The sequence below is a fragment of the Taudactylus pleione genome, unplaced genomic scaffold (genome assembly GCF_031769625.1).
Source record: "Taudactylus pleione unplaced genomic scaffold, aTauple2 ptg000699l, whole genome shotgun sequence".
NCBI classification, from domain to species: domain Eukaryota; kingdom Metazoa; phylum Chordata; class Amphibia; order Anura; family Myobatrachidae; genus Taudactylus; species Taudactylus pleione.
Window position 1 is genome coordinate 2064097 of NW_028285101.1, and position 10904 is coordinate 2075000.

Sequence of the window (10904 nt, forward strand, 5' to 3'; positions counted from 1 at the left end):
TCCTTAGAGAAGGGTCCTCTTTGTCGCATATAAGCATCCATGAATAAAAAAAACACATTGACGACACGACTTTTCCCATGGTCAGCGCATTGCAAATGTCAGGTTACTGAGGATGCATGCACCTTCTGCATATGTCTGGGATCTTCGCTCCCCCACATGGCAAAAGTTGGTTATGCCACTGGTCCAAGCATGCTCTGTCAGCCAGAAGATACTTGTACTGTAGTTCCACTTACATTTGCCCTAAATAGTTCATGTATAAGCAGAAAAGTTACTTATTTTTATTAACAATGAAAATGCAGTAGCAATCTGTAATAATCTCTGCTCATATTTTTTTATTCCACAATTTATTATTTTATTTACCAAATTGTTTTACTTCTTACTTATTTCAAATATACATTTTTAATATCACACTAAGCATCCTAAATGTATCCAATAATAATTCACTGTTCGTTCCCTCTAAGCAGGGGGAGGTGCAGGAGGAGACTATGCTCCGGATGCTGGCTACAACAAAAAAAAAATCGCAGCCCATGTACTGTGGTTGGCGCCCGGCCAACCACAGTACATGGGCTGTGATTTTTTGTTTAATGTTTTAAATAGAATGTCAGGATCATTCCCAAGTGGAACAATACAAAAATGATGGGGGTGCTATCCTGAGCGCAGCTGCTCCTGTTCATATCTGGCTCTTTCTTACCATAGGCTCTTTGTATACACAGGCTGCTCCCTATGAACTCTGGGCCTGATTCAGAGCCGCTCGTAAGCAGCCGCTCGTTCGTTCCGAGCGATTTTCGCACATCTGCGCATGCGTATGGGTTTTAGTACGCATGCGCAAACCAGTCAGTGCGGTCGAAAATCGTGTGCTTGCAATATAGCGAATGCCTGCTAATTTGAGTGACAGGATGAGGCGTTTGTGGGTGGTAACAGGGGAATGTGCTTGAAAACGGGGAGTGGAGATTCGAACGCAGGCGTGCCAAACGGTCAAAACTGGCGTTTAATGGGTGTGCATAATTAACAAAGCAGCGTCATCGACCACGTCAGTTGGATGTCTTTTAGCCAGAACTGCTCGCATGATTGCGGTAGGAAAATGCTACCACAAGAATAGCGAGCAGTTCATTCGCCTTTCGATGTACTCGATTAATCTAATAAATAGCGGAGATGACGTATGATGCGAGCGGCCAGGGGGCGTTTTTTACAAAAAAACGTCCGCATGTTTTGTTAGCTCATTCAGACATAGAGGCGTCAACAGACCGCAAAGAGCAAACGGTCAATTTAAATAGCCTGCCCCTTTTTCTGGACGAGCGAGCGCAAATAGTGTTCGGCTCTGAATCAGACCCTCTGTTCCTTCTGCAGTGGAACTAGAAGTGTTGTGATGAGTGAGCACCTCTCCTCATCTGCAACCAGATAGATATGCTGTGGGGGGCTGCTCTCGTTCCCTGCTCACCAGGAAGACCGGCTGTGCCGATTGCCCTCATCTGACCTAGTGGACTGAATTACCATAGTCCTGTTCCTTTATTTGTATGCAGCAAATGCAGGATGCATAAAAATAAACACATCCTACCCCAACACTGCTTCCACTTCCACATACTGCCCCAACACTGCTCTCCCCTCCACATACTGCCCCAACACTGCTCCCCCACTCCACAAACTGCCCAACACTGCTCTCCCACTCCACAAACTGCCCAACACTGCTCTCCCCTCCACATACTGCCTCAACACTGCTCCCCCCACTCAACATACTGCCTCAACACTGCTCTCCCCACTCCACAAACTGCCCAACACTGCTCTCCCACTCCACAAACTGCCCAACACTGCTCTCCCCTCCACATACTGCCTCAACACTGCTCCCCCCACTCAACATACTGCCTCAACACTGCTCTCCCTACTCCACAAACTGCCCCAACACTGCTCCCCCCACTCCACATACTGCCTCAACACTGCTCTCCCCTCCACATACTGCCTCAACACTGCTCTCCCCTCCACATACTGCCTCAACACTGCTCCCCCCACTCCACAAACTGCCCAACACTGCTCTCCCCTCCACATACTGCCTCAACACTGCTCCCCCCACTCAACATACTGCCTCAACACTGCTCTCCCCACTCCACAAACTGCCCCAACACTGCTCCCTCCACTCCACATACTGCCTCAACACTGCTCTCCCCTCCACATACTGCCTCAACACTGCTCCCCCCACTCCACAAACTTCCCAACACTGCTTTCCCCTCCACATACTGCCCCAACACTGCTCTCCCCTCCATATACTGCCCCAACACTGCTCTCCCCTCCACATACTGCCCCAACACTGCTCTCCCCTCCACATACTGCCCCAAAACTGCTCCCCCCTCCACATACTATCCCAAAACTGCTCATGACAAACCCAATATGACACTGGCCTCTAATATCCACAGTTTTAAGATATGCAACAGCGGTAATTGCTTGAATTGAAGCGTCAGAAAATACACACAGTCTCTGGTTTTGTACTTCTGTAGAAGGCACAGGAGCATATGAACGTGTAATATAAAGGTTGGTTAAGGTGGACAGAGAACTTTTCCACTCCTCCCACAATTTTTTTTTCTGAGGAGACAGTGGCGCGTCCCAGTCGGATGACTCGCAGGTTAGGTCTCTGAGCAAGGCTTTACCTTGGATAGTGACAGGAGCAGCAAATCCTAAGGGGTCATACAGGCTGTTTATAACAGACAAGACACCGCTGTGGGTGTAGGGTTTTTCCCCACTGTTCGCTTGGAAGGTAAAGGAGTCAGATTTTAAGTCCCATAAGAGTCCAAGGCTACATTGAGCTGGTGGAGAATCTGGGCCTCATTCAGAGGCGGTCGTGGGATGCAAGCGGTCGCTCAGAAACAGGGCGGCCACTTGCATCCTGAATGGCCGCCTCCATGTCGGTCGTTAGGCTGTGGGTTAACACCCACAGCTCTAACGACCGCTAAGGGAGATGGTCGCGATGGTCAAGACCATCGCGACCATCGGGGCTTACGACGAGACCCTAGGGTAGGGTGTCGTCAACCTTAAGCCCCAGGGAGCTTCCTGCTGTGTTTCAGCAGGAAGCTCCCCACTGACATCACTGGTGATGTCAGTGGGACCGCCCCCAAACGGCTAGCGTTCAGGCGGGAATGCCTCCGTTTGGGTAGGCACGCCCCCTGCCCGCCCAGCAAATGGAGCGAGCTGTCAATCAACATCTACAGCTTGCTCCGTCTGCTTCGAGCCCGCTAACGACGGATCACCCATCGTTAGCGGGGGCTCGCGCATGCGCACGACGGAGCCGTCTCCATCGTGCGCATGCCCTGTGGACCAACATCGAGTCGGTTGCGAGCACTCAGCGCTCGCGACCGACTCTGAATAAGGTCCTCAGTTCCTAAATCTAAATCCCTTAAATCACTGGTATGATCTTGAGAAGGGAAGGCTTCCATCACTCTCTTGCTGTTGGAAGCTATTTTGTAAAGCCTGAGATTAGAGCAGGCAAGCATTTCCTGAGCTCTCTTGAGGAGGCTGATTGTTGTCTCATCCGTTGGCATAGATTTTAAACAGACCTCTACATGGAAATCTTTTTCCACAAGTTGTCTAACATCAGAACCATACTCTAGCTCACCCTCTTGAGCTGAACGACTGAGTCCGTAGATGGCAACTGCAGGGGAAGGGCTGTTACCAAAGATGTGTACCCTCATGCGGTACTCTGCAATATCTTTAGAGGGGTCGTTGTCTCTGAAGCAAGGGAATCTTAGGAAATTCCTGTCACTTTCCCTCATGAGGAAGCAATGAAACATTTGTTGAATGTCAGCTGTGAAGGCAATAGTCCTTACGGAAACGTATGAGTACTCCAAGGAGTTTGTTGTTAAGGTTTGGTCCTGTCAGGAGAACATTAAGGAGATGCCTTCGAACTTGGCACTGGAATCAAACACTACTCTGATCTGACCTGGTTTCTTTGGGTGGTATACTCCAAATATTGGTAAGTACCAGCATTCATCTGTGTCTTTAAGAATGGGAGCTATCTCAGCATGACCATTCTCAAATATTTTGTCCATGAAAGAGAAGAAGTGATCTTTCATTTCTGGCTTCCTGTGGAAGTTGCGTTTTAGTGAAGAGAGGCATTTAAATACTTGTTCTCTGTTGTTAGGTAGGCGCCGTCTGTGTGTTTTAAAGGATAGAGGTGCAACCCAGCTGTTGGCATCATCTTTGACTAGTCCCTTTTTCATTATTTCCAGGAATAGATTGTCCTCTATGGACATTGCAACTTGGTCATCCCTTTTTGTTCTTTGGAAGACTGTGCACACCAAATGTTCTTGGTAGCTGTCACAGATGTGGTTGTCACTAGGAGAGTCTATGACAGTGCAGTGTGGTAGTTCCTTTATGAGGAAGTGATTGTGATATGGTTGAAATAGAGAAGGGCATCCATTTTCTAAAGTACAGGTAAGCATGCTGTTGACAGTAACTGGTTTATGCACATTTCCAAGACATACTTCTCCTATTATGACCCATCCTAGGTCTAATCTTTGAGCATAAGGAGCATTGTGTGGACCGTTAATCTGACTTCTGACCTTGTGGACTCGTAAGATATCTCTCCCAATGAGTAGAATTATCTGGGCTAGTGGGTCCATTTCTGGTATCAGATGTGCTATACGTTTCAAATGTGTATGATGGATAGCTGCATCTGGTGTAGGGATTTCAGACCTATTATCAGGGATCTCATTGCATTCAGTGATAGTGGGTAAGGGAAGGCATGTCTTTCTGTCTATGGACTCGACTTGATAGCCGATTGCTCTCCTCCCCATTGTCTCAAAACTCCCTGCACAAGTCCTTAAGGAGTATGGAGTGCTGGGTCCTTTGATATTAAAGGTCTCAAAGAAGGTTGATCTGGCTAGAGACGTATTACTTTGATCATCTAGAATTGCATAAAGTTTGACTGCTTTCTCTGGTTGACCGTTGGTGTAGACTCTGACTAAACAGATTTTGGAGCGAGATCTGCCACTAATAGTGTCTTTGCAGAATTCAGTACATTGTGAAGTTATCTCTGGTATGACTGCAGTAGTGTCTCTTTGCTCCACACAGAGCTCTCCACCATGCTCTGTGTCACCATAACTGTGTTGTAAAGTCAATGGGGAAGGTCCAGGGTGTAGAGCTGTGTTGTGTTCTGTGCTGTGACATTCTATGCAGTTAACACTAACCTTACAATCCTTGGCAAGGTGGGTTGTAGAAGAGCAGCACTTGTGGCAGATGCCGTTTTCTCTTAGGAATGCTTTGCAGTTCTCCAGGGACTTTTCTCTGAAGGCTCTGCATTTCGGTAGAGGATGCTGTTTGTTATGCAGGGGACACTGCTTGGCAGGATCTTTATCTTTGTTCTCTTGACGATTAGAATAGGTAGACCTGTGGGAAGTATCTGTATAATGCACGTTAGTCTTGTGAACTGCGACTGACAGTTTGGGGGGGTTAGGTAGAATAGGGGTTGAGCTGGTCAGTGTAAAGGCAAAACTAGGATCATTCCTGGTCTTAGCTTGTTGGTGCACGAAGTCCACAAAAACAGAGAATGGTAGAAATGGCATGTTGTGCCGCTGCTTATATTTGGAGCCATGGGTAGGCCATTGCTCCTGCAGATTGTAAGGTAGCTTTTGCACTATAGTGGTAATGCCTCTGGCTGTGTCGAGGAATGCAAGTCCTGGTAAGTCTCCCTCACACTTGGCTACTTGAAGCTCCATTAGTAAGTCACTTAATTCTCTCAGTCTCTGATAGCTTTTGTTAGGTAACCTAGGGAATCATCAATTCTTTTGAATAGTGCACTTTCTATTATCTCTGGTGAGCTGTAGCACTCATTTAATCTATCCCAGATCTTTTTAAGGCCATTCTCAGGATGGTTAATATTGATCACTCTTATCCTTCTAGCATGTTCAGCGGATTCATTCCCAAGCCATTTAATTAAAAGGTCTATCTCTTCGCTATGTGAAAGGCCTAACCCTCTGATTACATTTTGGAAAGAGGATTGCCAGGCTCTGAAGCTCTCAGGGCGATCATTGAACTTTGAGAGTCCTTTTGTGACCAGTTCACGGCGAGCAAGAAACTTGGCAAAGTCTAATGTGTCTTGATTGGCTCTAGGAGATGCTGTTTGTGCATTAACATAGTGAGTAAATGGTGCATGGTCATACCTGTTAGGATTGTATAGTTCCTGTTGGCTTGTATGATACCACTTTTGTGTGCGGGTAGTTGTGCCTTTGTTGTAGTTTGCAGATTCAGACACCTGGTGTGGGGGAAGGTTGTCCCTCATGGGTTCCCTTTGTCTATAATTCTCTTCTTTGCAAGTTTGCAGTTCACCGTCAACTAGTGGGGGCGCTGTATAGTGTGTTTGGCTTGTTTCACTGATGAAATCTGAATGCATGCTTTGTACTGATTGAGGTTTGCTTTTCATTTTGGATGCTTGATTTACATATTCTGATGTGCGTTGCAATGAATTCTGCGATCCAAGCTCTGCATCAAGCACATTGATCCTCATATTAAGTTCTCACGACTCTAAGAATGCTGCTTCAGCGATAGCAGCTGCTGCCTCCTTCTCTGCAGTGAGCTTCTCACTAATTGCTTTTAGGGGTTGTTTCTCCATAACTCTTTCTGCATCCAGACGGGACCTCTCCATATCTCTTTCTGCATCTAGGTGTGTTCTTTCTGCTTCCAGATGTGACATCTCCATATCTCTTTCTGCATCCAGACGTGAACTCTCCATATCTCTTTCTGCATCCAGACGTGACCTCTCCATATCTCTTTCTGCATCCAGATGTGACCTCTCCATATCTCTTTCTGCATCCAGACGTGAACTCTCCATATCTCTTTCTGCTTCCAGACGTGATCTCTCTATTCCTTTCTCTGCTTCTAAACATGATTTTTCTATTTTCAATTGCATCTCTTGTACGGTAAAGGTGGCCCACACTTTTGCAGCTTCCGCTTTTGCGCGTGCCATTATGGCTGCATTGCTGGTAGATAAAGATTTGGAGGAACTAGAGACTTGGGACCTTGTTTTGTATGAAGATGTCGTTTTCTGTGGCATGATGATGGAATGGAAATGCTTGACTGTGTAGAGGTTGCTGTATTGTAATGTGCAGATAACTGAGCTGACACTGTAGCAGGTCTCTGAGTAGTCAGGGTCTTGGGACTGTGTTAGGCTATTTGACTGTGCAGGGACTGTTGTCTTGCCATATGCAGGTGGCTGTACTGACAGTATGAAATTCCTGTGTAGTTAATGGCGGTACTCCTATTGCTGAGCTGCCACAATTAGACTGTATAGAAACTCTTGTGCTGTCATATGCAGATAGCTCTTGCTGGCAGTGTAACAGATCAGTATGTGTCCCACTTGCTGACAGAAAAGTTGCTGACGAAGTCAGATATATGCATCACACGCTGGGAGCCCGATGTTTTACTGTACTGCCCTGCACTAAGTGTCTGACAAATTTGGAGCAGCCAGCATAACCAATACTCTATCTTCCAATAATCCAGTCAGATGTGATCTGAAGAACTGAGTTTCTTATTCGATAGAGGAGCTTGCATGGATGTACACAGATTGATGCGTATAAACAAGTGTGCACGTGTGTGCATGATGAGATGAGTGATGATAAGTGATAAGTGATGGTAAAACGGTAAACAAACAATGAAAAACATACTCTATGTACATGGGAATGCAAGGCAAACATATACATAACATGGGATATGCAAACAACATGAAACATACAGTATAGCAAAGTATAGACTGTAGTGTCACATAGTACAGCTAACATGCATAACCTAACTGGCTAAGCAGGTCTACAATATGATGGCAAGGTTGAATCTTAGAACTCGCCATCGGGTGCTGTACCAGGTTGAGCATATGTAATGATGACTGTCTGGGACCATGTAAAAAGGAAAATGGCTGCTTACAGCTCCTTTAGCCCAGAATGCATTGCTAGACTGCTATGGAATGTTAAGAAGGACAAAATAGATCAGATTTAGACTGCTGCTGACCTGACCACTAGGTGGGGCTGCTAATGTGAATTAGTGCAACATAACAAACCCTATGCTGAAGGCATGACATTGCCGACTCTTCTCTGGCTTGTGGGGTGCCTGAAAAATCATGACATCACAAGTTTTCAGGATGGGAGGAAGTGGGGGCAGGCACATGTCTCTGAAGTGCCCTGCTACAGCCCTGTACCAGGGGGAGAACATTAGTGAAGAGAATCCTGCGTGCGATTGCTACTGTACATACTGTACTAAGGGGAAGTGGTGAACACTTGGGGAGTGCACGGAGAAGAAAACAGTGGAGGGTTGAGGAGTGGCAGTATTCAATTATATTGCTGTATATGTACATGTTAAATAGATAAGTGTTTATTCAGATTTAAAATGGTAGGATTGAGTTCCCTATAAGGTTCATCTTGAACAGTGTAGAGCTACTCATAGCAATCAGGACAAATGTGTACAGTAAATCGGCATAATTGGGAGGCTAAATGGGCAGAGACTGGGTTACTCTTTCTACTTTCAATAGATAAAATGTGCCTAACAATTGTTGAGTATCACACTATGGGACCTGTTGCACAAAGAAATGCAAACTTTCCTTTATGACTAATCTGGTACTGGTTTAGTGCTGCTACACATGCCCTGATGTGCTATGTAAAACGTCTGCTCTACCCATAATCTACTGCATGGGAGATGTGCATGCCAGGACAACACGGCAAATAAGGGATACCTGCTTACCCAGGTCTCTCCTGAAGAACACAGACTGGTGATTGTACTCGCTTATGTATGGCTGATTTGTGATGTGGGAACTAGCTCCTTTGGGGATGAGGTAGACATCCACACTGGACATGAAGCTACCTTTGGACACACAGACCAATATTTGACCTGCTGAATATAACTTCCATTCATTACTGAGCTAGTGAATTAGAATCAAAAAAGGATTCAAGCACTCTGCAGCAAATCTCATGTCCAGCACTATGTTGTTGTTGGCAGTTAGTATATTATTGCACCATAAAAAGTAACTCCTCAGGTTCCACATTCTATACATATCTTCTCTTTAGGGCTTTATTCCAATTGAGTAGTTCAGGTTTTTGGCATGTGAAAATATAAAGCAGTAATTAACAATTATTTAATTAACCACTTTGATCAGTATTGTAGCAAATCATAATCTCAATTAATTGGTGCTTGTAATGCTGGGTACACACCTTATGGTGGTACGACCCATGTATGCAGTGATGCGATGTAATGGTACATCTCATCGCCGCACACACAGCACGATTGTCATAAAAAGGAGCAGTGTATCATTACATTCAGTGTCCATTACATGCTGTATGCAACAGCACTGCATTGGCCGTGGAATCATCCCATCTGGTGTGCAGCACATTTGTGGCCATTTAAAATAGGAACTATTATAATATAATTTGCAATTTTAAAATATCTCTATTTTAATAATAACTTATTTGGCTCCTTTGCTATTGTCATCCTAAGAGGATGATAACAATAGGAGGACAGGCATTGCTATTGCCAGCTTCCTCCAAATGCAGACTGTCTATCTCTTGCAAGTACACTATTTTAGTTAGATTCAGTATTTTTTCTAGATCATAAATAGACCCCATTATCTGCTAGCTCATATGATTGGCTATCATTATATTTCTATTTGTATGCCCACTGTGCCCAGTCACTACTAAGTATTAGCGAGTGCTACAGATGTGTCCTCACTCTTCTTTGCTGTAGTGGTGTCAAACAGCCCCTCTTGTCGTGCTTGGTCCCATGAGACTCTACTAGCGCTGTGTATCTTTATCGCATATTTGTTTTGCTGATTAATTTGATATGTGGCACTTGTATATCTGTGTGCATACAAAGAGCAACATGGCAGCGGCCACAGATTTTTCCCACACCAAGTTCCGTTCACAGTCGCACACAGATATACAAGTGTCACATATCAAAGTTATCAGCCCAGTCTCCTGGTGCGTCAACTTAGACACATTTTTGGAAAAAAAAGATGCCCAATGTAACGGCTCACTCACGGCGGGCATATCATACTGCATGGCGTATTGAGGCTAGATAAGCAAGGACACATTTGTGTCTCTGCTAACTAATATTGCTGTGATTGATATTATCTGTATGTCTCTATTGTCTCTACTAAATGTGTCTTCTAACTCCTATTGGCACCGTGAATGTCTAATTCTAAGCTATTACTGCTATATTGTTTAATTTATGTATGCAACAATGTTAGGCTAGATATAGAAATATATGTAACTAATTTACAATATTCACATCTCTGCAATTATATGGAAGCAGAGGTCCCCAACCATTATCGTGTTTCACTAAACACTGCCTAGTTATGATCCAGTCCCATTATTACATTGCCTGGTTGTTGTACATATGATTAGTTCACTAAAATAGGTCTCAATTATAACTAGCTGGGATATCCGGCTCTGCCCGGGTAGAAGACTGGACCCTTACCTGCGGCCTTTATTTGTTTACATTGTCCTTGCCTAAAACTCCATTCCATTGATCCTGAAAAGGACCCCACTGTTTGCTAACATTCATGTAACTACCGTGGGTGCAAAGGGTGTGGCTGCTATGGTGCCCGAGATACCTCTATGGACTGCCGCTCCCCTCTGCACCCAGTCATGCACACAAGGTAGGTTGGTCCAGTCAAGGCCACTGAGGGGGGCCTGGGTGGCAGCAGTTTTCCTTTGGTGTTGGCCTGCCAACTGATTACAGCTGGTGCATCGGCAGGCAGACATGGAGAGACAGCACTGCCGGTCGTGAGGCAATCAGAGCTCACGGACCGACAGCCAATAAGCAGTGGCAGTTCCTGATTGGCTGACTGTTCACTAACTCTGAATTTAATAGGAGTTTGACACTTGCTCAGACTGTGATGATAAAAGGTTACTTTTGTAGCTTTCGCACAGGTTTTTGACAGACTG

At 45.2% G+C, this 10904-nt stretch overlaps 1 long non-coding RNA gene across 1 annotated transcript in view; it reads left to right on the plus strand.

The window, feature by feature from the left end:
* LOC148477687 (uncharacterized) overlaps nucleotides 1-10904 on the plus strand; it is a 366671-nt gene that overhangs the window by 282358 nt on the left and 73409 nt on the right. The gene's annotated exons all lie outside the window — the stretch shown is intronic.